We start from the raw sequence: 26,836 nt of genomic DNA, 5'->3' as shown, positions 1-26,836 counted from the left end.
TTCCCCCCCCCGTTTGCATTAAATGAACACTCATTTATATCTTTGACCTCGAATATACTGAATATGGTTGCTTATGTAAAAGAATCCTGTTGATATCATATTAAATCTGTATTTCCAGCTGGTGTCAGAGGATTCAGCCATCAGAATATTAAAAGTTGTGGCATCACATGGGGTGGGGGGAGGGAGCTTGCAAATTAGCTGTCAAGTTGAATAAAAAGAATAATAATTTAAGACACTGGCAGTTACTGTTTGATACTGCATTACTGATCATGCCTTATGGTAAAGATTAAATTATGTTAATATTGAAAAACAGTTTGCATTTATTGCAAAATAGAAGCAATTATAAAACCTAAAACAAGCCTGATGCACCTCTGAATTCAGAAGTGTGTGACAATCTTCCTCTGACAGTAATAAAAGTGTTATGCACTAAAAAGTTAGCAATTTATTTTAATACTATTAAACATTTAGCACAGCCTAATACATGGTTTCTGCAGCCAGATACCATGCATATTGTAAGCTATTTATGTGTTTATAGTTATTCTCTGCTGACAACAAACTACTACTAAGTAGTTTTAGAAATGAAGCATTTAACATACATACACAAGAAAATAAAGGAAAACTATACCAAATACTATGTAGAATCTTTTATTAGTATTGTTTTTCCCAAAGGCTCTCAAACACAAACCCCTTTGCTAATGGTTTGCATGGTTCTGCTTCACTTCTCTCTTTATAAAGTACATCAAAGGTTGTATTTATGGTAATAGGAAGACAGCAGATGTAGGTGAGGGTGCCTGGCTCATTTGAAGAGCTGACAAGAAAAAAAAAAAAGTAAAGAAAGAGAAGATCATTTTCTTCAGACCCTCCCCCCACCTTATTTCACACACAAAGTATCTGCAATACCAAGAAATCCACAACATCAATGACAAGATGACAAAACTGCAGAGCTGAACAGGGATTGCTTGCTAAGGATTAATATTCTCTGCCTTTGATGAATTCCAAATGTTAGATTTTTTTTTGATACATTCACTTTTATCCAGCCTTTTAATTTGTCCTTCCTATCTTACATATAGGAATTGCTCATTATACATTTAAATGGCATGCTCTATAGACACTTAACAATATGTTGATTACTATTTCAAATTGAAAAAAATGTTAGTAGTATACATTTCATGAGATGAGCAGACCCCTCACTCCCCTGTTTACCCTAGGTTAAGTAACAACACTTATAAAATATAGATGATGGAAAACTCAAGCCCTTGAGAGAACAAGATGATGGCATCATGTGCTGTGTATAGTATTTGTCGGAACAATGCACATAAACACAGCTCATTCTGCATAATTAGTATTTTTGCATTGCATACAAACATTCCACTAGCTACTCAAATAAGATAAATCAAAGCAAAAAGGATTGTTTGTTTTTAAAAAGGAAAACAAATACTTATCTATAAAGTTAAGAATGGGATAATTTCTTGTGTGTCGGCTTTTAAATTACGAGGGAGGTGGCTTGAGCTATTATATGTCTTCTTTTGGTACTGCTTTCTATAACTCATTGATGTCATGAATACGAGATATGCTTGTGAGAGAAACCAAGGAGAACAAATACACAGACCACTGAAAAACTTGTGCTGAATAAGATCAAATTCAGAACCCAACAGCCAACAAGAGTAAACAGACAAATATTTGACTAAACTTTTAGTAACAGTAACAGAGATACAGTGCTGTCTGTTAATGAGACAGCATGCACAAGTAAATTCTCTTTAACAAGACATGCACGTGTGAGTGTGAACAGCTGCTACCCAATTTCTTGCAGAATTCCCAGGGAAGCCAAACACTTAAGTACAGAAACAACAGAACTGGGATACAATCTTCGGACTGAGATTCCACGTCACTTGTACTCCTGAGTTTAGTGTATCCAGCTAAGTGTATGTTTGTAACATACAATTGCCATGGCACAGAAACCTCAAGCTGGTGTCACTCCAAACTGCCAGGCTCCTAAAGCATACTACAGCACTAAAGATAATACTAAAAGTAGGATAGCTCCAACATTGTACCCAAACATACCTTACTAGCTAAAGGAATGGTGCCGTGTTTACACATTGTCTGTTTGTGTTCAGGTAGATGAAGTCACATTGCACAGATACTTTTCTTCTATAGGCCGTTAAGGAATTTCTGAAGTTTTAAGCTCACTGTCCCATGTAGGTTCCCTATAGAATGCAGCAGATGTTGGATTTCTATAACGAAATAAATTATGACAGCACTGACTTGGACCCTGGCTCTGTAACATTTTGGAGGCAGTTTGGGCTGTCATACAGGGAAGAATACCTCTGTACTCCAAACAGTCAGAGCGACCTAAGAGGAAAAAGCATGCAAATGCATTACAGCTAAATTGTAGAGCGCCTTCTTCTCTTTATTTACATTTTTTGTTAAGGCTAAAAATGCAGATGTTCAATGTCTAGATGAGTTATTTACTAAGACCATAGAATCAAAGGCCAAGTTATGAGCTTGGACAAGTGTTTTTGAAACAAAATCCCCAGCTCACCCATCTTCTTGCACATGACTTTTTGAAGCCAGGGGAAATGATGCATCTCTCTCCATACAGAGCAAACGCCTAAATGTGTAGGAATGTAAACAAACTCTATTGGATGATTCCATAGATTGATAATGAGATTTCATCTTAGGGTTTTGAATCTAGTCTCCTTAAAAAGCACAAATGAAACTAGTTAGTATTTAACAACCATATGCAATATTCCTGGTAGTTAACTATTTGACTGCAGCATCTACGTGCACCCTTCAATTCTAAGTATCTAAAACATTCACAAACATTTCCCAAGGGAAATGTGCATCTAAGTAGTATAATAAATTTATACAGAGCATGCCAATACCAGACTTGCCTGAAAGATCAAGAGTACGGTCATGATTTACACATTACAGCGTACATGGTATTTTTATTCAGAAGATAAAGCCACATGTAGCATAGTATTGGAGAAAAGAAACAAAACTCTCCCGTTGCCTTAAGGAGATCTCTGGATACAATTATGAACTTTAATTGAGCTTTTAACACTTTTACAGCACAGAATGAGTTAACATGTCACATACCTTCCAGACCACAGACAACACACAATTGCTAACACTTGATAGTTCCAACTCAGATGAGAACAATTGAATCTCATGGGACAATTGAACTCAGGATTAACATTTCTTCTGCCTCTAAACTGCTGAGAGACAAAAGTGGTGAAAAATGACCAAGTAATAGGTCATCTAGTGAAGTGGTGAAAAGAGTAAGTGAGAATTGCTTTCAGTAGCTTTTTGTAGAAAAAAAATCTCAGGGAGAGGAGGAGGACCAAAAAGTTTGCTGAAGAGTGAAAGAAATCACAAATTGGAAAAACCAGATTGTTACAAAAGGGGGGTACCACACATCAAGACTTATCTAAGACAGAAAGAAGACTGGAGAAAGAAATGATGATACTATCCATATGATTTGCAAAAGTATCTAAGAACTGAACTTGTAAAAAGACCGTGTCAAGCAGTTTTAAAATTTTACAATGTCAGCCATTTCACTCCAGAGTTGTTCCCATTGTTTAAGTTATGAACAAAACTATGACAGATACAGGCTTCAATTTTTAACATCAAAGTTGCTCTTTTCCCCAACCTCCTTTTGAGATTACCAGGAAGTTATACCACAAAAGACATTTCAGCTGAACTGTCTTGCCAGAATCAAATCTTACTAGAATATCTAGCATATGATTGCCTCTATTCCATTCATCACTTGAAAGGACTGTCTGATCATCTCAATTTATATGTGACTTGCCAATAAAGTGTATTTTGTACAGTAGCAAATGGAAATGCACAGTTTACTTGGACATTTAAAGTGTAATAAGTCACTTTACTCTTCAGCTTTAATTTCTTTTTGTGTTTGGGAACATAATGTCTCTGCAACTATGCAGAATTACAAACTGCAGTAGTTTCTTATCAACTAGTTCACTGTGCAGCCCAAAGCATGTCAAGGTCATATTTTTATGCCAAGCCATATCTATAGCCCCGAAGGTAGCATGCAGTGCTTCATTAGCCACATTGAGTTGTACAGAATATTGCCAATACCTAGTTGAAGAATCTGCTTTAAAACAATGCAGTATCTGAGAGAATCTTTCTGGAATACACAGGAACTGAGAAAAAAAATAATTTAAAATGTTATGGTTTGACTACACCAAATATTTTGTCCAATAATTTCTTTCATAACCAAAACATATGTCCTTCCCAGGTTGTAATAGTTGGGCATGATTTTGGGACAATCTTGACCCAGCCCATAGATGAGTACACCCTGCTACATACAATAATGTGCCTTCACTGTTTTTAGGTAATTGTATGTGAAAGTAACTGATAAAATTTGCATAGACACAAAGAAAAGTCATACGTAAATTCTGTACTTGGGTAAACATGAGGCCCAACATGCCACAAGTTATGTATGCAATGAGTATCACATACATGAAATGGTGCATATAATTGTGCATATAATTACAGGCCATGTTTGCAAATGCATCCTCGACAAACATTCTGTACACTTCTATGCTCCCTATCTACTCACCAGGACCTCAAGTGCTGGTCTTTGCAGAACACTAAGCACCAGTGTCTTTATATTCACTGGCCCAGCTGTCATGAATTTTGCCTTCCAGCTATCATTCTCTGATGCTCATCAGTCATGCTTATTCCAATTCAATCTACAGAGCGTGAATGGTTCAGCAGCTGTCCTTAGTGTTGAGTTTTTAAGTAGCAGCTGTCGGGTAGTGATGATATTCAGTATATATTTCTAACGTAAAAGACATTCTTGCAGAAAAAATTGACAAGTCCCCTTTCAGTTTTACAGAGGCCTTAGTTCTCATATTTTTCTGTTCTAAGGCTGCAATGTCAGAAACTTTAACACAGATTTTAACATATAGAAGAGAGAAAAGTATGTTCACAAATGTGGAAAAGAATTTCCTCTTAATTTTACTCAGCCATTTCTTTGACAGACGGCAGTTCCAGTTGTGGTTGTGTTTTGTTGTTTTGGTTTTGTTTTGGTTTGGTTTGGTTTTTTATGTGTGTTTTTTTGTTGTTGGTGTTGTGTTGTGTTTGTTTTGTTTGTTTGTTTTATTTTTAATGGGGAAACAACACTTATTATCTACTAAAGGATACTTTAATCACAACAACAGTCTCAGTGTTATTTATCTCTACATGATTCTGCTTAAAAGTATCTTTTGGATCGTACTGTGTATGTTTTTTCTCCTTGGTAAAAACTGTAGATTCTCTTTAAAGATCAATGCAAATTAAAGCTGACTTACAGGATGCCATAAAGTATGTATATAAGGTCTGTAACTAAGATTTCCTCGGAATTACTGTCCTGAACAGCAATCTCAAGTTTGCTATAAAAATAATAAGTTTCAATTGAAAGGTTAATTAGAAATGAACTGTTTCTAAAACTACTGAGAGAACTGGAGGCCTCATAACCAAACGTTCACAAGAAGGAATTAGGAAATCGGTAACATACATAATTGACACAGAAAATCTCTCATGAGATTCCCTTTGTCAAACAGGAAAGGGCAGGGAATCTGGTTATATATAGCACTAGGCAGACAGCAACTTCAAAGGAGTAGCTTCCAGATGCACTCAAGAAATTTGAGGCATCTCCTAATAGGTCCTTCATCCCAAAACTGAAGATAGTAGATAACCCATAGGAAACTTCAAATTTCTATGCCTGTCTTGCCAGGTCCAGACTAGCCCAGTAAATAAAATTCTTGCCATTACTAGTAAAAAGCAACAGGTTTTGCACTGACCTGTTTTAACTGAACTTAAACCACTGACAGAGTAACAATACATTTCTGTTTGTGCACTCATATTCAAGTTTTGGCTATAAAAGTACAGTACATGACGCCAGGAACCATGAAATATTTGCCTTGGCTTGGAGGAGGTGTGAAGCTTCTGAGTACCTGCTGTTTTGTATTACCCAAATACTATCCCCAAATATAAAGAAAATTTCCACACACAAATCTCTACCACGACTACCGGCACTCATACAGTTCTGTACTTTCTTGGTTTGTCTCCCAGACAAACTCCCAACCCCTGTTTTGAGTGGCATCACCACTAAGTTAGAAAGCATGCATTTGCTGTATCTCAGGTAGAGTTTGCCAAGTAGAATAATATTTGTATAAAACTTAAGAAAAACATTCTCATCCTGTGAGGGAACACTTTTTGGAAATACCTTTCTTTCAACAGCCACAAAAAATTTCCCACACCCATTTTTTTTAGCAATTACCTTATTTGTCCAGGTTTAGTTCTGAGGAGGTCTTAATGTCCAAAGCCTGGTGTAGTAGAAGAAAGTTAATACAATTAAGCACTCAGGAATCAGACAGAAGAGGATGAAAAGCACTACAGCAAAAACTTGGGTTGGGGTTTCTTGAGCATCTGCGAACACCTAGTGAACATAAAAATCCTCAGTGATGTAACAGCGCTAAGCACTTTTATTCTGACTTGCTTACATCACCTTGTGTGCTAATATTGTGCCTGTACTTGTGCTAAATCAAGTTATCAGACTGCATCTGTTTGGGGAATATGGATGCAAACAGCCAGGCTGCTGTCACAAACAGACCACACAAAGCACTTAGTGAGAAAACATGTATGGATTTGTACGCATTGGTCCATCCAAAGATAGCACTTACAGTGCCCTTATTAAATACGAAAAACTGAAGTTTCCTCTCACTTGTTACTCAAATGCTGAACAGGGCTGCTGTTGGAGTCACCAGCCCTAACCAGTGTGGGTTGTTGAAAAACATAGATGTTATCCAGAGAAGATCTTAACAGCTGGCACTTCAGTGTCTTTCATATGTGGATCTTCTAGTTTTCAAACTCATCACTTCACTAGCATAGACGAAATTACCCCATTACCTTTCGAAGAATGACTGAGAGATTAGAAACCGAAATGCCATCAACATGCTGCACTCACAGCCATCAGTCCACTCTCAAATAGCTTTCTCCTTCTACTGCTCCTCAACAATCTCACAGGGACAGAAACAACTGCTTTCTATAGCTTCAGTAGTACAGCAAGCACTATTGGAAAAATATACTCAGAAAATAGTTGCTCTAATTCCCATCAAATTCCATTTACATTTAAAGATTTGAAGGGGATACCACAGGCTAGAAATGCTTAATTGTATCTTCATTAGTTTGCAAAGATAATTTAGTTGGTGTTTGGAGACTAAGCACAGAAGCAGTGCTTCTTGGGTTTTGGAAAAGGTCCAGCCCTATTTTTGAAATTTCTTTTTAAAATGAAGTCAGATTGGCCTATGGTCATTGCTCGCTGTTATGAATCTAGAGATACTATTCTAGAACTAATACTAAACACAAAAAATTGATTGTAATTTTTCCTTCTGAAATTTTGTAACATAGGTAAAGCTTTGGCATCCATCTAGAGAATGACATACAGCTCAGGCCACTGCTGGCTGAAGCATTTCCTCCATTCAGCTTATCCATACCATCTTGTATGTTTACACTGGATTTTATCTGTCTCTGCTAAACATGCAATAAAGCATTGTAGCTAGAAAATGAGACAATTCTGAGTGACAGTGATGGTTCAGCCCTCAGTAAGACAACAACAGTGTTTGTTGTAAACGTTCAAGGTTGCATGTTCAAGTTAAAGAACCAAGTTTCATTCTCCATAGTGACTGATTTCTAGTAAATCAACAATGTCTCAATGGCAAGGGACAGAATTTTGCCAATAGGCTATATTACAAAAAGCCCAGGCTATAATTCATATTTAGTTTTCTTACCTGGTTTCTTAGATGCTTTTTGTTTGTTTCATTATCACAGACTCGGACGCTAAAGATGCAGTGCACTAGCTCTTCACGGGCAAACCCCTTCTCATCTCACCAATTTCCCCATGCTTGCACATACTACAGGTGAAAAATGATACTTAAGAATATATGAGGAGATACAATAGCCTTACAGGCACCTTAATCTATCAATTTAACAAGACAGTCTTCAAAATAACTTTTGATTCAGATATCTAAGAATGATGTAAAAATTATACACTATGTAAATAAAGCCTCTACTCTAGATGAAAAACAAGCCACAAGGAAAAATCACCATTTAGATTTATTCAATCATGCATGTCTTGTGTGTTATCACTACAGCACATTACCCACAAACAATTTCTCCATTACTGAAGACACTCAATTAATCTACCAGTGCTTAATAAATATTTTATCCTAATTAAAGCTAATGACTTCTCTGCTTTTGAGATGCTGCTGCAGATCAAGAGAAATTTTTAGCCTAACACTTGATTTAAAAGCAAAATTCTGAGAACACTGTGTGAATTCTGTTTCAAGATAAGTGAACATGGAAAACATGTTTCTTCTCTATTGAGAAATTCTAAAAGCGGAAAGTTAATTATGCAAACCATGTTACTTTCCAGAAGACTGCATTAGATACCTCCCTGTCACCACAAAACTGATAACCCAAAGCCACGCAGTACCCCTGTGCAGGTTGAAATGAAATCTAAGTATTAATACATAAAATAATTTCTTAATATATGCTCTACTTGATTACACATCTACAACTGGAGACACTGTTTGTTACTTGGCTACCTGTTACCAGTAGCAGAGGCTGGGATCTACCCAGCTGGAGAGCAGCTCTGTGGAAAGAGACCTGGGGGTCCTGGTGGACAACGAGCTTAATGTGAGTGACCACATTGATAAGGATCATGGCTGAAATATTGTGGCTCTGTTGGGACGGGACACCAGTGTTCTCCAGCAAAGCAAACCAAGAGGATACTGGGCTGCATCAACAAGGGCATCACCAGCAGAGACAAAGAAGTCATTGTCCTGCTCTACTCAGTGCTTGTCAGGCCATACCTGGAATCCTGTGTTCAGTTTTGGTCCCCACTATGCAAAAAAGATGTGGACAGGCTGGAAAGGGTCCAGAGAATGGCCAGAGGTGATCCAATGACTGGGAAACTGCTACAGGAGGAAAGAGGCTCAGAGGAGGCCTCATCACCATGTTCCAGTATTCAGAGGGTGGCTACAAAGAAGATGAAGACTCCCTTTTTACAAGTAGTCACATGAAAAAAATGAGGGGTAATGGCTGCAAGCAACTCACGGGGAGATTCTGGACACAAGAGGGAACTTTTTCACAATGAGAAAAATCAGTCATTGGAACAATTTCCCCAGGGACATGGTGAATTCCTCAACATTGGGTGCTTTTAAGATTTAGCTGGACAGGGTGCTGGACCATCTTGTCTAAACTGTGCTTTTGCCAAGAAAGTTTGGATCAGATGATCCTTGTGGTCCCTTCTAACCTGTATTCTATGGTCTTTTTTTTTTTTTTTTTTTTAATTAACGAAGAAATGTTAGAGCTTGCATGATTATTTTAGCATTAACTTGCAAGTTTTGCAAGTTCCAGTGCTCTGTTTAATCAGGAAATTAAGGAGTTTGTTCTTTTTAAAGACTTCTACCATTGCATAAAGATTTTTGCTTTTTCTTTAAAAATGGCACATGCCATAAAATAACACTTGTTTTTAAATTAGAAGCTTTATTTCAGCTTTGTGAAAATTCACATTTCCTTTAGGAGTACAAAGGTTCCTGTTAAGACTGGAGGGTTCACTCAACCAAGCCAGGCACACAGGATTGAGGGTGGCCAGTGGTGCTAGTTGGAAGTGGCAGTGAGGAAAGACATTCCAAGGCTTGGAGCTCTCTCTTCTATCAAAAGATATGTTAACATCCTGCTTTGAACACTTTCCAGCCTGAAGTCAAATGTATTGCAACAAGTATTTGTCATTTATTAAGCTCATTTCACAGCTGTTCCTTTGCTGTTATTTTACATCTTACACTCAGGTTCAAAACCTTTCATTTTGAATAATTACTGATATCTTTTCTACTTAAAAAACATTCACAAGTTTTTCAAATTGTGAACTCATTTTTTCTGTACCCAGATTATTTCCTAGCTACCAAAAAAAAATATTTCATTTTAATTGGCACTAATTGGTGGCCTCAGCACAGAAGGGATTTGCATTCTTGCCTAGATAGTTTCCCCTGAGACATGCTCCATAGTGATATCATGTGAAGGGAGAGGCATCATATGCTTCTGTGACTTCTGGTGCTGCCCGAGAGAACTTTTATTCTGGGGACTTGATCCTGTACCCTTCCAAGAGGGTATATTTTGCACATTTTCCAGCAGCCAACCAAGAAAGAAAGAGGTAAACAGCGGTCCCTCAAGCCGAGCTCACAGACAAAAATTAGAACCTAAATCACTTATGTAAAGCAATACTGGCAAGAACGGGTGCTTAAAACTAGTTTAAACTAAACATTCTAACTTGTTTCATCAGACACCTGCAGGAGTTCTAATTTATTTTAATGCACGCATCTAGCAATTCTAGAAACAGCACATTTCAACAGTACTGCCAATATCAGCTATTTAGGCAAAGACAGTTGAAAACTAAAACATAAAATTTTAAAAATAAATTAAAATGAAATACTGTATCTTCTGTCCCTGGAGCAAACATAACTTCTGATTAGGGAGCAACTGGAATATCTTTTCAAGCTTTGGCTAGATATTGCAAATTCAAACAAAGCTGAAATTCTCAGATAATACCAGGAGATGAAGAAAGACTCCATAGGACACAAATAGACATTTGTGCATGAAATGACAAGAGATGGCACCACAGACTAAAAGCTGGATTCACTGCACCTATTTAAAATGTATTTCTTTAGGAAAAAAAAAAAACACAACTCCAAAACTAGTGATCTGATTCCACATTGAATTCTTGGCCTATTCCCTCTTGCTAGATGTTCCTGAGATCTGCTAAAGTTGATGGGATACAAATCAGTACAGATACTGCCCTGTGCAGAACTGAAACAAGCAGGAACACTGAATGAATTCCCTTCGCTACCTTCAGTACCATATTGTGGTTTAACAAAATCAATGCTGCCAAACTGCTTCTACTTTGTTGGCTTTCAGATGTTTTACATTACCAATATATTTTCAGTATATGTTTTATTCTGTCATTGCTCACGGTAAGTCTTTTGCCTACTGCAGAACGCGTCAGATTTCCTAATTATTGCATCCAAAGTTTCTAAACTCACCAGGATGGAAATCTGTGCAGAACACTACTACGAGTGATACCAATAATCAAATTCAGCATGCACGGTACAAGTCTAAAAAGTTTTGATTTTCAGTATCTGATGATTTATGAAGTCAACACATTAAGGCACTTTAATGTTTAATAAACATGCTGGAATACAGTAATTCGAGATGTACCCAATCTGTGTAATGGATTCTAAAAAGTCCATGTAAGCTATGGATATTTTATACTCCAGTAAAACTCTTGATTTTTAAAGCTCCAGTACAAAATTACCAAAGTAGTAATTTGGATCTCTTTGCTTTCCAATTTTTGCTGCATATTTAATTTGGGGCTTGAAATGTACTGCTATATGTATTTTTTTTATATAACATATTTAACCCATTCTGCTTTTTAGGGTGGTGGATGGCATGGTGGTGACTTTTTAAAGAAAACAATGGCTAACCTACTATTGCATTACTGAGTTATATATCAAAAAACTATACAGCTAAGGACAGGTTTTGTGTAACTATTTTATGATTTGCTGTGAAAGTCAGCTAAAACTATGTTCTTAAGGAAGCAGTAAAAGAACGACCACATTTGTGACTAAATAGCAGCCTTGTAACTAATCTAGGACATGGGGTAGTACAGTTGCCCTCACAGAAGAATAAATGGATACTTATTTCTGCTCAGGGGACTGGGAAAGCTGACAATCATTTGTTACCTAGTGTGATAGATATCCTGTTGCTTACCATATGTCTACTAATTTTTAATGTGCAGTCATGTAAAACGACTGTCTAGACCACATTTTCTTCAATATTGTTATTGCATTCCAAGTTCACCTGAGCAGCTTAAAGAACGCACTTCATACTAAACAAAATAACTTTGATCATACTTAATTTAGAATTACAGCACAAAAACCAGGGCACTTTAACAATATGGGAAGATGTGGTTTATTTGAAGGACTTCTCACTCCAGTGTGCTTTTTTTTGACTTCCCGTAATCCCGTACCTCATGACTGCTTTTATCTGTGAACTGCTCTTGTTCTGCCTGTGCTGGAATAGAGAAAGGAGTTATGCTGGCAACTTTATTTATGTGTAGGTCAAGCAGTAGAGGTCATTAGCACTGAAGTAGATCCCACCTGTAGAGAACAAAGGAATGAATGCACCCTATATAAAACCAGCTTGCTCCATATCTCCTTAAACACAGTCCTTTAGGAAAAACATACTTCCAGCAGAAGGAAAAAAGATATAGTTAAATAGTGGACTCGATTTGGCAGAAGAACTAATGAAGAGGTGCCTGCCTTCCCAGTCATTCCAATTCCAATGCTAGAATTCATCACCATGTTAACTGGTGTAACATAACTTTTTAATGAAACTTATCACTGAAATGAGCTGTATTTAAGGTACTGCACAAGAAGTAACACTATGCAAAACCAGCTTTTACTGATAAAACTTAAACAACTGTAAGAATTATTACTTTTGAAATTTAATAGCATAAAATTTGCAGAAAACAGGCAGGGGAAGATTCAGGCACAGTTTTGTCAGGAGAGAAAAATAAAATATAAGGGTGTAACAGGATTAAAAAAAAACCCAACCAACCAAACAAAACTCAAACCAAAACAAACAAAAAACCCCAAACAAAACCAACAAAACACAAAGCCAAACAAGCACAAACCACCAAATCCCACCACACTCTGAGACTAATTGAAAATTATTTATTTCAGGTGAGAAGGATCCCATAGCTCAAGAAAAGATAAAAGCCTGGCCTCCAAGTTACTGTGTCTTTAACTACAGCACAGGGCGTATTCTCCATGAAATGCCCGTGTCCCCAAGTCGTCCAGACATGTGCAAATACAGGCATGAGGGATGTCCCACTACTATGGCTGCAGATCCATGTGCCAACCATGAAGCACCTCATGCAGCACTCGGCCCCACAGTGTAGAAAAAGCCTCTGAGATTGAAGATGTCCAAGTAGAAAAGATGTCCAGATAGTAAAACATAAAAGACAACTATTTTGCATAGGTGCAAGGAGATTTCATGTTGCATGTTTTAACTTCACATGGTTGCTTGGGTGGAACCTATGACAGTCATGTTGCCATTTCCTACAAAGGTTACAGAGGACAAGTTGTCCGGTTCTAAAGTTGGTTCAACTCAATCTAGGATCCTGCCTTCACCACAAAAAAGGTGCATCTCCTTTCCCTGTCACTTCTCCTTACCCTGTGTCAGGTCTACTCATCATTTGATGTGAGGTGAGTTGGACTAATCTGCTGGTCCAAATGAGAACTAATCCTTCAACTAAGATCAAAAGCTAACACCTTTTTTGCATAAACATTTTCAGTTTGAAAAGTGTTACACTGACTTAAAAATGATTACAAAAATGCAGGGATAGTTGGCCTGCAGTTCATATGGACTTCACATTGAAGTTGGTCATTTTCAAAGATTAAGAGGTCACTATATCTCTAGCCTAATGTGTTTAATTACACCACTGAAAACAAGCAACTACTCAGACAAGCTTGACTGAGATCCTGGTATCAACTGTCAACCTAGCATTTCTGTCTGAGTCAGCAGGACTTCATCATTCCAAAGAACTGGCAAGCTAAAGAAACCTAGAAAGGGCAACAAATTAGCCAGATAAGTTGCTTCACACAGTGATTCAGCACTGAATAATTTTGGAAGACAATTTTGCTTAATATTCCAAATGATACCATCTCCTGACAAAATATTCTAATATTTTTCTCTCTAGTATAATGCTCTGTAGCTTGCAGCTTTATAGAAACAGTAATAAAGCTGTCGAATTCTGCTCTTAGCTATACAACCTTTATGCTGCTCTAGACACTGACTTGAGTAATATTCCTACTGCTCTGTAGAAGCAAAAGGAAGAGATTAGGAAATGGGCACAAAGGTAGAATGAAGGTATTTAAATAAATTCCGACATTAGGAACAGGGACAAACTACATTACTCAGCCATACTCAGAAGAAAAATCCACCAGGCACTTCCACAGAGAAATGGTCTACTCATTTATTACAATCACTATGCCCTGTATGAAAAGGGCAAGTACAAAGCCCAAAACAGTAACAGTTCTGAAAGTAATTTCCATCATTGAGATTGGCTGAAGATGCATCATTGCTGCATTAAAGCCACCCCCAATCTCTAAAATACAGTAACAAGAAACCTAACAGGTTATCAAATAAGGCCAAATTAAATTGTAACTTGCAATTAAGTCACAGAGTTAGCAGTAAGGAAAGAGTTCAAGTATGCTACCTGGTCAAAAGAGAAAAAATTCCCCACAAAGACTATTTTAATTCCCGGTATTAAATATCTATCAATGTGAAAGGAAATACTGTTGAAAAATAAATATTGACTAATATAGGACCAGTTTTTCTAGACTGAGGATCAAGGTACCGACAGCTCAATACACAAACATGGCAGAAAATTGGAATACTGCACCTGCAAGAATCAAGCAACTGAAAGCTTTAACTACAAAAGTTTATTTTGCAACTGTGTTTCTATTCATCCAAGTATCCCTGATGTATCTGATGAATTCCTTCATAGATGAGATACCATGTCCACCATAGGTTAACACCTCATTTTCAGAAAAGTAAATTCAATCAAGATTAAAGCCAGCCCACTGCGCTGAAGCTGGGGGGAGGGAGGTGGGGGGGCGGGGGGGGGGAGGAGATTTAAAAAAAAAAAAAAAAAAAATCACACTGCATCAATATTATGAGAATCTCTTTGGCATGTGCAAAGGCTTGTGTTCACATATACAGGTAAATGTCTATTTGACAATCACTGAAATATTTACACGATTAAATAGTGCAAGACAGCTTCCTGCTTCCTTCCATTCAGTTAGGCTTTCCCCACACGTAACAAACTTTAGCCTTTACACCTACTGATGGCTTTGTAGGACTTGCTATTGGTGTTACTACAAGGTTACCTTTGAGGATAGGCTTGTATCCTGAGGCACACCAGGTGCTGCAATGTCAAAGCCGCTGTGGGACTTGCCCTTTCCCCACCACTGCAGAGCAGCTTGTGCCCCAGTGTTCTCCAAGGCAGAACTCTGCAAAGCCACTCTGAAGCTTTCAAGCTGACAGGCAAAACCCCAGCAGAGAAAAACAGCTGACTGTACCAAAGGTCTTAAGGAAGCTAATGATGTTCTCCACCCTTTCGGGCAATGAAATTGCATCCTGGAAATTAACAAGCAGAATATTTGACAGTACCGTGACAGTGTAGTTCAATATTTTCTGAGGCAGGCTTCAATTAGAGAAACAACAGATTATGACAAAATTAAAGATGACTTAGTCCTCCGAAAAGCTAAAACTGTCTAGGATACAGAAACGCCTTCTACCACAAGAGCAGTTGAAGTTTCTTACAGTCTTGATCGACATTCACAATGCTTCCTAACCTCATCAGTATCAATCAAGTCTGTAAAATTTTACTGGAGTACAGGACACAGTCTTTCTCAAGACTGACTCAATTTTTTATTCAAGATTTAACAGTTCTTATAGGACCCTCTTGTTACAAATATGTGTATTTCAAAAGAGTATGAACCCATGTTTATTTTGATAACACATACATGTAATTTTTAGTATGTTTACGCAAAAAGCAGGTTCTGTACTTGTGCATTTTCCTTCACAAATGGAACAAAATTAATGTACCACATGAACAAAAAGAACAGACACAGCTCCTAAAAATTATTTGCTAATAAACAGCAACATTGTGAGCTCTCTTCATTAGCCAGTTCAAGCATTAGAGGTAATGCATATTTAGACAACTTGACCTACAACACATTTAGTTTATTGCTCCTCCTACCACCTCTCCAGTGATAATCCAGCACTGGCTAAACATACCATTGCTGACTGAAAGACTTGGGATCCAGCTCCCTGCTCACCTGGTTCTGCAGCACCCGACCACACTTAAATAAAACAGCTAGCAGTAACACCTCCGGTAAAATTATTTGTTAGAACAGTATATTTTTCTTGGTTACAAGAAAACTGTTTTTCAATAGAATCTTAGTAGGCAGGCACAGCAAATGGGAGAGTGAGGAAAACCCTTTAAGTGATCAAAAGAACGTTAAACATTTTTTCACTGGCAGTTGAACTGCAAAAAGTTAATTATTAACCAGCAAAGACCAATGGTAGGTTTTCTCATCAGGTAAAGTACTTGTGACCCAAGGACTGAAACAGTTGTTGAATATTGACCAATAATGGTAACATTAAGAGAGAGTGATGAAATCAATGCAAAAGTTAGGGCATTGACATGCCTCTAGACTGGATCTAGAGACCCGGTTTGACCTTTCACAACCCTCAGCATGAACTCAGAGAAAGAACAAAGTATTACTGTTGCAATACGAACCTGCAATTTAGATGAGAAGACGCAGCATGCATTCGAGCAACAGCATTTTAATAGTGGAAATACTCCTCAAGGTCATCAGTAATCAGAAAAAATAATGATTTAGGGAGGCTTTTTTTTTTTAGTTTTGTATTTCACCCTCACAACTGTTTGATTTTTTTTTTTTTAAATTTCCTCTATTTGTCTAGCTATCATATCTGTGGAATGATAAACACAGTCCAAACAGCTGAGCCTTCACCACATGCCCTCAAATAGTTCTGTCTGGATACGGCTCCAGCTAGTTAAGTTATTTTCAGCAAAGGTCATCAAGTTCTGGAGTCCATTAGGAAGCAAGAAAAACAAAAAAATCCAAGTATTTGTCTGTTTTATATCTATTGCAGCTGTCAAGGCATTATTATTCTAAAAAAGGTGTTTGATGAGCAGCCTGAATTGAAGTGTCAAGATAAGGCTATGCTTACGGAGAAATAGATTTTGTTGTTGTTGTTATAGCTTGTTGTCCTTTTCCTGTAAAATCCATATCCATAGCTAAATTTATTACCTAATTCAGAAATGAGATCATTCTCATGCAGGTCATTATGGTGAGAAATATCCTATATACAAAAACTGAAAGACAACTGGTTCAAGTGGAGGGCTTGATATTGCAGATTTTAAGGTATGACACATCAGCCTAATCCTCCATACTCTGACTGTACCTACGCCTCTTCCAGTTGTGTGCAAACACAGTGTGAAGCTTTACACAGTCACAGTTAATCTAACATGCATCTAGTAAATGTGCATTCAGATTTTGAAATGTAATTATGCCTCATACATTGCCTAGAAAAAATTGTGTGCTGTATTTATTCCACATAAACTCCTTGGAATTAACAGTAAGACCAAAACCATGCTAGTTTCACTTGATCAATATACCTTGGTTTCACCCTGTAGGGAAAGAGATAAGTACTTTAAATTCCTTGCTCATTCCAGACATCGAAGAGGCCGTGGTCAGACTGGAACACTATGTGGTCTCATCTCAGGAGATACTGCTTTGTCAGCAGAGAAGTGTTTAACTGACATAGACCAAATTGCTGTTCTATGGTAAACCATGCATGACCGTTACTTGCCTGGATTAGACTGAAGCTAGCAATCTAGATGTATTAATACACTATCACTTTTTGACCTGATTGCTTCTCCACACCTTGTCTACAGTCAAAACATTTATTAATTAAAATACTATAATCTATGGTTAGTAATTTCCTTAGGTTCTAATTCAAAACAACATGATTTTTCTATGCAGAAAATAATCACACAGTGACTTTTATTACTGTCAGCATGAAAGGCAATAACAGCATAAAATGGAAGAAGCTGTCAAAGAACTGACCGAAAAACTAAGGTTTGACATGTCACAGTTCACATTAGTAGCACAGCTATACATAAAGGGCCAAGCTACCTACCGTGGTCTAAACTGAATGGTCTTGCACTGCATTTTGAGCTCATTCTCTTTATTTGTCCACTTGCCCAAAGCAGAACAGTCATTTTTCGTGGTTATGCTAGTGATCCTGGTATTAATTATTAGCACTAGTAACTCTCAGTGCCAGGGCTACCATCACTGCTTCATTACACTGGGTACTGCCCAAACAAGTGCATACCAGTTTTCTTTGTTCATCACCTTTATAGCAGTGACAGACAGGATGGACTTTTCCTTAACTATATGTTACTACAAATGTCCAGGAATAATTTCTCTCAGTTTCATCTAAGGGATATGAACATTTCTGTATAATTTGAATGCCAGAATCAGTGAATTTCCATTGACTTAGAAGTGCATTCAGGAGATATTATCATGATTGCTTATTACATAATTTAATGAAAAGTTAATACATTAAATCAGTTTTCTTTACTGCTGTGAATTTTCAGAAAGGAATGTACAAGTATTAAATGTTACAGTGTGTAACTCATGCAATGGAACACTAAAGTTATTCACAATAATTGTGAAATTACACAGTGATAACAACAGAGAAAGAACTACATGTCTGCTTAAGATACTGTTGTTAGAAAGGGGGGAAAAAAAAAATAGAAGTTTTACACACAGAAAGGTTACTGCCAGAAGAATCAATGAATAGATGAGGTATATGCACTTCACGCAGGATGTTGCATTTTTAAAATTCTGTTGAGATTTCCCCTTCTGTTAGCTATAGAACACAGCCTGCCTCTGCTATGCATGATAATGCACTTGGATATAACATCTTCCATGTCATTCACAAGGGCGTATGAGAGCACCAAGTGTGAAACAGAGAGAAAGTGAACAAAAACTGAGTATAAGAACTTCATCAGTTCAACAAAACACAAAGTATCACAGTGCCTAATGTGCCAGAATCAGAGGTGCTACTAATGAAGGGTCCAGAGTTTTAAATTTATTAAGTGATTCATTCCAATGTTATTACCATTGTGAAACAGATGGGAAAGATGGTCTCTTTGCAGAAAAAGACGCTCTTTTTAAAACCTGCCTTACTCCTACTTGGTGAGGAGCATGTGATCGAGAAAAGTGCATCTTTGACTGCAGAAACAAAAATAATCCTGAAACCTCAAAAAGAAAACAAATGTAGAAGTTCTCTATCATTTTAAACTTTTTTTTTCTCAATCTAAATGTAGCAATGTATGCAAAAACCTAAAGACAGTATTTTGAGTTCACAGAAAACAAGCAAATATCATTTAAAATAACTTAAAACACACTACCTACCAGTTAGTCTGATTCTCTCCAAAAAACATTTTGCCCATATCCTATAGATTTTGTCAGTGTTTATTAATCTTCAAAGATCAGACTAAAGATTGGGTCATGTAAGTTTTGACCAGATAGACAGACAGAGGTTTTAAACACTGAACACTCAAGTATTGTGCAAATGCATAGTAGCAGCTGTTTGTGACAGTTCCATAGGCCTAGACACATGCATGAATCTTTAAGAATAAGAACAACCTTTTTCCAGGTCATTCTGGTTTGCCAGATCATTGACAGACAAGTTATTAAATGCAATGAATAAACATTTTGTAATAAGTAGTTCAACCAGCTGACTCAAAGGTCTTTCAAACTTGCACTGTTGTGTTTGCTGGCTTGTAAAAGCCTTACTCAAAGGAGCCCAGATTTCCACTGGAAACAATCCTCTAACCCCAAATAAATGTTTTTGTCAAGCATATATAATTGCTAAGCATGGAACAGACTTCAAAATTTAGAGGATTATTTTGACACTACTGCTTTTCATTTTAGCTGGACCCAAGGAATAAAAAGATCTGAAAATTTAACAAAAGCATGCTCCTTACCAATGTCACATAATAACAGTATCTTCAATCTGAAATAAGTTGATAAGCTTTGTTCAAATTCTAATTAGGAGTCAGCTACTGGTTCATGTCAGCTATTCTACCCATTCCTTATTACTATTGTATATATTTTAATACATATCTAGACAGAAGCAAATGTTTCTTGACCAGTCATTTGGTTTTACAGGCAAATATTTGGTACATATCACTACAGAAATATAGACCTTGTAAGTCATTTGGAAGAGGCTTCCAAGATCACAGGAAGATAGATCAACACCATGCTGACCTGCCGCCTGTCACTTAAGTGTTTTGCTAGAAAGCCACCATGCAGTCAGCTGCTACGAAGCAAGAAACCACACAATTATTTCCATGTCAGTGGATTTATGTTTATCCTATTTACATAAAGAAGAGAAATCAGGCATGGAGAGGCAACCTTTGCCACTAGCATATACAAACTTCACAGGACATCAGGTTCTGGAGTTTAAAGTAATTCGGTAAGGCACATTTGCAGTACATCTCTACACTCTTTAGGAATTCAGACATGTTTGCCTAGTTACATTTGTTGACACTGTTGACTCCAAGCTTTTTTTTCTTTCTTAAAATGGACAGCTTTTCAGAAGCATCACCCTTAAGACAAAATTGAATTCCAGTTCAAACAGTAGATTAAACTTTTTGTTTAACATACACACACACACACAAATATCATTATCCTCATTTCTAACAAAGTCTTACATAAGTTTTATTCTCACTTTTATTCTTACTTTTGGTCTGATCTGTAACATTAGAAAAATCAGCCATTAGCTTCCCTTTTCAGCACTGGAACGCTTTGTGCAGGACCCAGGGGGAAGCAGAAACAAAAAGGTGATTTTACACCATCTAGAGATCCAATGGACCTCTGACAGCAAGTTCCAATTGCCTTTATTTCTCTAACCATCACTGTGGAAGGATCAACTAGCTAATTCCACATATTGAAGGCTATGAAAACTATTGAAAAACAGTATTGATAGACTAAGCGTTATCAAGACAGAGGAACTGGCTCTCCAAGTCAACTGCCCCTTCACATAAGCAATATAGTTTATCTTCCCTTTCATGCCTCCTCTACTTTTTTTCCTCCAAGGAAGTAAATAAGATAATAGGATCTTATTAGATATATACTATTTATCTCTGCTGTTCTCATTTCTACTTCCTTTGACTTTGGAAAAGAAATCCGCTGCTTTCCAAAAGATCCAGAGACCTGACAGATCCAGGGTCATATGTACAGTTCTGCTGTATTTGGTGCACCTCACCTCTTAGTTCACTCAGATCCACTGAGATGAATCACATAAGTGAGTGAATCCTATACAGGTGCCTCATGGAGCACTTCCAAAGTCGAGAGGCTTCTTGCATACAGGAACTTGTTGCTCACAAGGGTGGAGCTGCTACTACGTGTGTCACCTGTTATTTTTGCACAGACTAGGGAAGATATGCATGTTAAGAGACTCTGTTGTATCAAGTTAATTCCTTTTTAAATGCATTTATCCTAAATGTGGTGGCTCTTTTGTGTTTTTATTTTTATTTTTTTTTTTTTTAAATAGGGAACAAAAAAAAACCCCTTTCTGTGGAACAATTCATTAGAATTCTCAAGCATGGAAGCAGCCTAAGTGCTCAAGCTGCCTCTAGCAGTAAAAATGACACAGCCTTCTAAACAGAATTAAACATTTAGGGACATAAGCCACTAATATACAGAGAGAAATGCAGCCTTACATACAAACATAAGCAAGTAATGCCTTATGTGAGCCACCTTGAAAACAGATTAAAACATACTTCTGAGACATATGGTTAAGTGCTTACTTAGGAAGAGACAGTGCATAAGCACGCTTTTCTCTTTAAAGTAGAAGCACACAGATGGCTAAACAGGAAAATCCTCTATATATCATGCAACTTTATTACCAAATCAGTATTTTTCAAACTCAAACACAAGTTAGAGTAAAATGAAACTCAAAGCTTAAGGCAGAAGTGAAAACTAAACTATTCCTGTGTGTTTCGTAAGCAAAAATATGTCCTTTTGACTATCAACTTTTACTTAAAAACAAATAAGAACAAGCAATCAAACAAAAAACCCACCAAACAATGGAAAATGAATACTTTTGAGGTTGCAGAATCTAAAAAAAAATACATCTCAAAAGAAAGGAATTTTTGTAGAAAGGTGAAGCAACTAAAGGCTTGGACAGTTAAAATTACAGTTAAAGTTAATCATCCAGGCAGAAGATGTTCATTGCTATACTTGATTATTAATGAAGTGATTGATTTTGCCCTCTTCCCCCAAACTGCAGGTCAAGTATGATGAGCAAAGGCTACTGTGAGAATCTGGGAATCCTGCCAGTCCCTAGTTCGTTCGGATCTATCAAAAGGTCAGAGCACAGCCTAAGACCCTGGGGCCATTGTTCGTTGCTGCAGACAGCAACTAGCCAGGATGCCATAAAAATTGCAGCCCTCTAAAGCAGCTAGTTACATAAAGAATCACACCACAAACTTTTTCCAGAGCTATCTATCACCATCTGAGAACAGCGCATGGCCAGGTAAGCCCAGTGCAGACCACTCACAGGTCTCACATAAGAATACACATGCTCTCAAGCACCTCCAATCTGGTATATCCCCAGTCTGAGCCTAATGCAATGAAGAGGTGCCTGTATGATGGCCTTTTGATCAGATAAATTTCCTCTATCACCAGGTCTTGCTCTACAGTTCTCAAAACATTGTTTTCTTCTCCAGCACTGCCACATATTAAACCCACACAGTTTCAACATATTTCTATGATCTGCTGTTAAAATCTTGCCACTTTGGAATTCTGTTTGTGGATCAGAATCCCGTAGAAAACAGACACCATAAAATCTTGTTGCCATCAGTAAGTGAATTGAACTTGGACGACATAGCGGAAGCAATATTGACACATTGTGACTAAACAGCATATTATTTTAAGATCTTTATCAGCATGAAGTTTTTGACAAGAAATCCAAGCTATCACCACCTATTGCTTCTCAAAGTAAGAGTCTGGTAATATCATACACTGTTTGGAACACACTTATACTGGCAAGAAAGAAACATTTTCTGAGACACACATATTAAATAATTCCATCATAAAATGCTTATAGATACAGTTGCTTCTCACCCCTGTATCTGAGCTCGCAAAGACAATAAGGAGGGAGCACATTTATGTAACCTAAATTGTTCTGAGCAAGACACAAAGAATTACAAACTGTGTTAGGCCATTCCAGACTTCATCATATGGTCCCAGGGAACCCATTAAATAAAATGAAAAATCCAAATAAGAAAGTTCATTTTTATTCAATGTATTTGACACCACCTTTGGGAAGTGAACAAAGACACACTGTCAAAAGCAGGAACCTGCACAAAATGTTTCTGTTTGTTTCCTATGAATGCAGAGGTATACCCACTGAATGAAAGAAATTCCACTGTACTCCTGAGATTTCCTCCCTTTAGCTCAATTTTGTGCCAAGTTCAGTCAGCTTTAATTTGGGTTGTGTTAGCATTCCAGATACAAGTTCCTATAAGTCAGGTCTGCTGCTCAGTTAAAAATTAGGTGTCAAGCAAAAACTTGGTCTTATATAGTAACTTCAAAGTTACATGAATTAAAAAAATGACCATTAATAGATCATCCTTGGCCCTTTGCACAATTCAAGCATTGCTTTTAACTGAAAATACTTGGTAAATATTTTGTCTATTTTGCAGCCCTATTTTGTGTAATTTCTCTTCCAGCTATGTCTTTTGGACATGTCAAGGGACCACAAATTTTTACATTGCTCAAACAGTAACCACAGTATGGCCTCTAAAGTGATTTAAGTTCCTTCATAAACCTCAGCTTCTTCTGAAGTAAGTCTCAGATGACAAATTCTTTTTATATGAAAACCATCAATGTAAGACAAGTATTCACTGGAGTGTGGTCAAAAGAACTTAGGAAGTACAAGGACAGAGTGACTGATTTGAAAGACCAGGGAAGCAGCTTTATGTGTGACAATAAGAGAAGAATGGGGAAGACCTTAAACCAAGAGGAACACAATCTAATTAAAAAGGAAAGGGGAAAAAGAATATAAACTGTTTCATTTGAAACAATGTATGCCTAGTACCAAAACTCCTGTGGTTTCCAAGTGGATATCAACATTACATTATTGGTATCTGCTACTATAAGGAAGAACAAGCAGAATTAGATCCATGATTCTCAAATATCAGAATAAAACATTACTCCAAATGTTACAACTGAACCAGACTTGGTTTACTTTTCCTGAAAAACTGATTTTTTACACAAAATTGTGTATTTTTAACAAAAAGATACGCTATATGAAATGCATACATACACTTCAGATTTTCTCTTTTAATCCAAAAATAAGATGGAAAGCCTCTTACTAAAACTTAAAAGAATTGGAAAGCCCCCAAACAGTTTTCATGAAAAAGCAGTGATCTATTTTTCTTCCTATGAAAATATAATGCGTAGCTACTGCTTTACATTAAACGTACAACTCCTTTTAAATACAATGTGGATTTTCAATATATTTGTGAAATAAATTAGCATTATGGCTATAGCAAAGCTCCAAAAGGAACTATGCAGAACCAGGGCATACAGTACATCAATACACAGTAATTGTGGTAAACCAATGCACCACAGCATATGTGGTCAGATGGACTAGGTATATATAGACTGCCATTTAATGCTAGACAAATGCTTAGAACAGCCACAGCATTGAGCAAAAAATCTTTTGCTTTTCTGAGATTTGCTTCATTTTAATCACAACAAAGAATAAAAATAGAAGGTAGTGGACAAAACTTGCTTTTGTTTGAGTGAACAGAGTTAACACTTCATAATAAAAAAAAAAAAAAAATTTGTTTCAAGCAGTACGATCAATACCTGAAGAAACTCAAAGTCACAAATATCTTTAATAGAACTGTTACAGAATCATATTATCAAATTAATGACTACTGACAAGCACGCTTACTGCCCTAGGAAACAGGCATGTCACCAAGGAAAATACATCATTACATCAATAACACAAACCTATTTCATCTATACAAGATGAAATCAGAAAGCAATGAGACATGAATGAATTGCTGGAAAGTTTATTTTTAAACTCTGACTTGGCATAAAATATACTTCGCAATACAAATTCTGAAGTTATTTAATTAAATTCAGAACATTTAAACAGGTAAATAATTTCAAGACAGAACAATCGCCAATATTGCTTTAAAACATTAAATGATAAGCAATTAAAACCCCACTTATACCAAAATACCATATAGAATCACAGGTACTGTTTTGAAGTTTATAAAAGCAGCACAGTAATAATGCCTTTGCAGATTAGTCTTAGTACTTCATACAGAGCATGCAGCAGAACTAGCAAACAGAAGCTGGTTTTCTCTGAGCATTAATTAGAAACTCAAGAATGTGAGTCATGAGGGCAGGAAGAAAGACAAATCCTTAAGAAAAATACAACTTACCAGACAGACAAGTTTAGCTGTGTCTCAAATGCAGAAATTTCTGTATATGTAGATCTTGTTTATTTAGCCCTTTATGAAGGTTTCTCTCAAGAAATTAATTTAACTCACATGTAAGAGTCTGCAAAAGAAAAAGAGAAAGAGAGAAAGAATCTGAGCTACTGGTTGATGTTTTTGTTCTAAGAACATTTGAGCTATTTTCAGCGGCAATGGGCTTGCCTACAATCGAAATGAAAATGTAGTACAGAAAAACCAGCCTCCCAATCGAAGCTGGGAAGAAAGAAAGAAAAAAAAAAATATCAGGAAATCCATAGCAAAAAACTTTGTTCATTGTACAAATTTTTATTTAAAGAAACAGAGCAGGGAACAACCAGTGTGGATAACGAACAAAAAAACTGAAAAACTGTTAAAAAGAAATCTGGGACCTTGAAGACCTGTAGCTCAGGAAATGAACCACTAGGGATATGTTTTTATGTGAAAAATACATTCTGAGTTTTATCTTCTCTGAAGATGCTTTGCCTTCTTTACACAAGGGCTCATCTGAGACGGAAGTACTTCTGTTTGCATATAAGTGCATCACATCTGGCCGGTATACAGATTTGAGGAGAGGACAAATCAGTTTACCAAGAATGAAACCAGTAGTTTCTTTCTAGTCTGCACCTCACATTTCCAGTTTCAGCACCAGTGCTGTTCTGGAAGCTTAGTGACCTGAAGCTATTGGCACTCCAGTTTTTCTGCCAAGGCCATTCAGTGAGATGATACAGATCCCCCTGCCCTTTTCTGCTGTATCCCCAACCAGCCAGCTTACCCTCTCATAACATAAAAATAGTGGGAAATGTAAAGACCCCAAAAAATCTTGATGGGTACCTAAAAACTAATTACTTTGAAGTTTCAAACAACACAGGTAAGCCAAGTCAGTACCACCATTGTTATTTAACTTCTCACAGCAACTTCTGGTACAGGAAAAAGCTTCCAAGATGTTCCTCTATATATCTCAGCAATTCTCAAAGGCACAACTTACTTTGCTTTACCAGAACAACTTTTCATACATGTCCACATTGTTACGCACTGCCACTGAAAAACTTGCTACTTTGCTTCAAGGAAAAGTTATCAGATATGAAGTTACTCTCTAAACCTACAACAGCCTGGTGTGGAAAAATCAGAAAATGTTTCAGTATCTATTAAATTTCCAATCAAGTCTACTTAAGCACACTAATTTGAACACGTTTTAGAACACTACAGGTCACCTTAATTTCTGGTTTATTTGTGAACAGTAACTATTTGAGAGTTACACTGACACATGAAACAAGATGCCAGACACACAGGCTATTTAGTAAACTATTAAAATAGTAAAACAATGCTCATTGTTAAAAACAAACACAAGCATACTTGTTCCAGATGACTCAAAGAAAAAACATTAGCTATAATACACTTACAATAATAATGAAAAAGCTGATGAGTGTGAAAATATAGCACAAATTCTTTACGGATTAGCTCAGAAGCATCCCTTCCATTTGATCCCAACTATTTTTAGTGATATTGTAGTTAAAAGCAGCTACAACAAAAAGCACAACCCCACAAACTCTAAATATAATATCAGCCCATTAAATTAATAATCATTGCTGCTTTATTCCA

The 26,836-nt window shown here is 36.8% G+C and overlaps 1 protein-coding gene across 7 annotated transcripts in view; it reads right to left on the bottom strand.

Annotated features, from left to right (window-relative positions):
* The window catches only part of SORBS2 (sorbin and SH3 domain containing 2), a 155,493-nt gene that overhangs the window by 106,449 nt on the left and 22,208 nt on the right, over window positions 1-26,836 (bottom strand). For 5 of the 7 annotated variants that reach the window (XM_071807618.1, XM_071807600.1, XM_071807599.1 and 2 more), the window contains one exon: window positions 25,205-25,322. The gene's annotated coding sequence lies outside the window, so the exon portion shown is untranslated. Of the gene's footprint in view, window positions 1-6,286; window positions 6,333-7,796; window positions 7,920-25,204; window positions 25,323-26,836 lie in introns of all 7 variants that reach the window. The other 2 variants (XM_071807601.1, XM_071807605.1) reach the window with 1 other exon arrangement.

The sequence above is a fragment of the Patagioenas fasciata genome, chromosome 4, assembly GCF_037038585.1.
Source record: "Patagioenas fasciata isolate bPatFas1 chromosome 4, bPatFas1.hap1, whole genome shotgun sequence".
Lineage (NCBI taxonomy): Eukaryota > Metazoa > Chordata > Aves > Columbiformes > Columbidae > Patagioenas > Patagioenas fasciata.
Note: the sequence above shows the minus strand (reverse complement) of the source record. Positions and strands in the feature narration are given on the sequence as shown.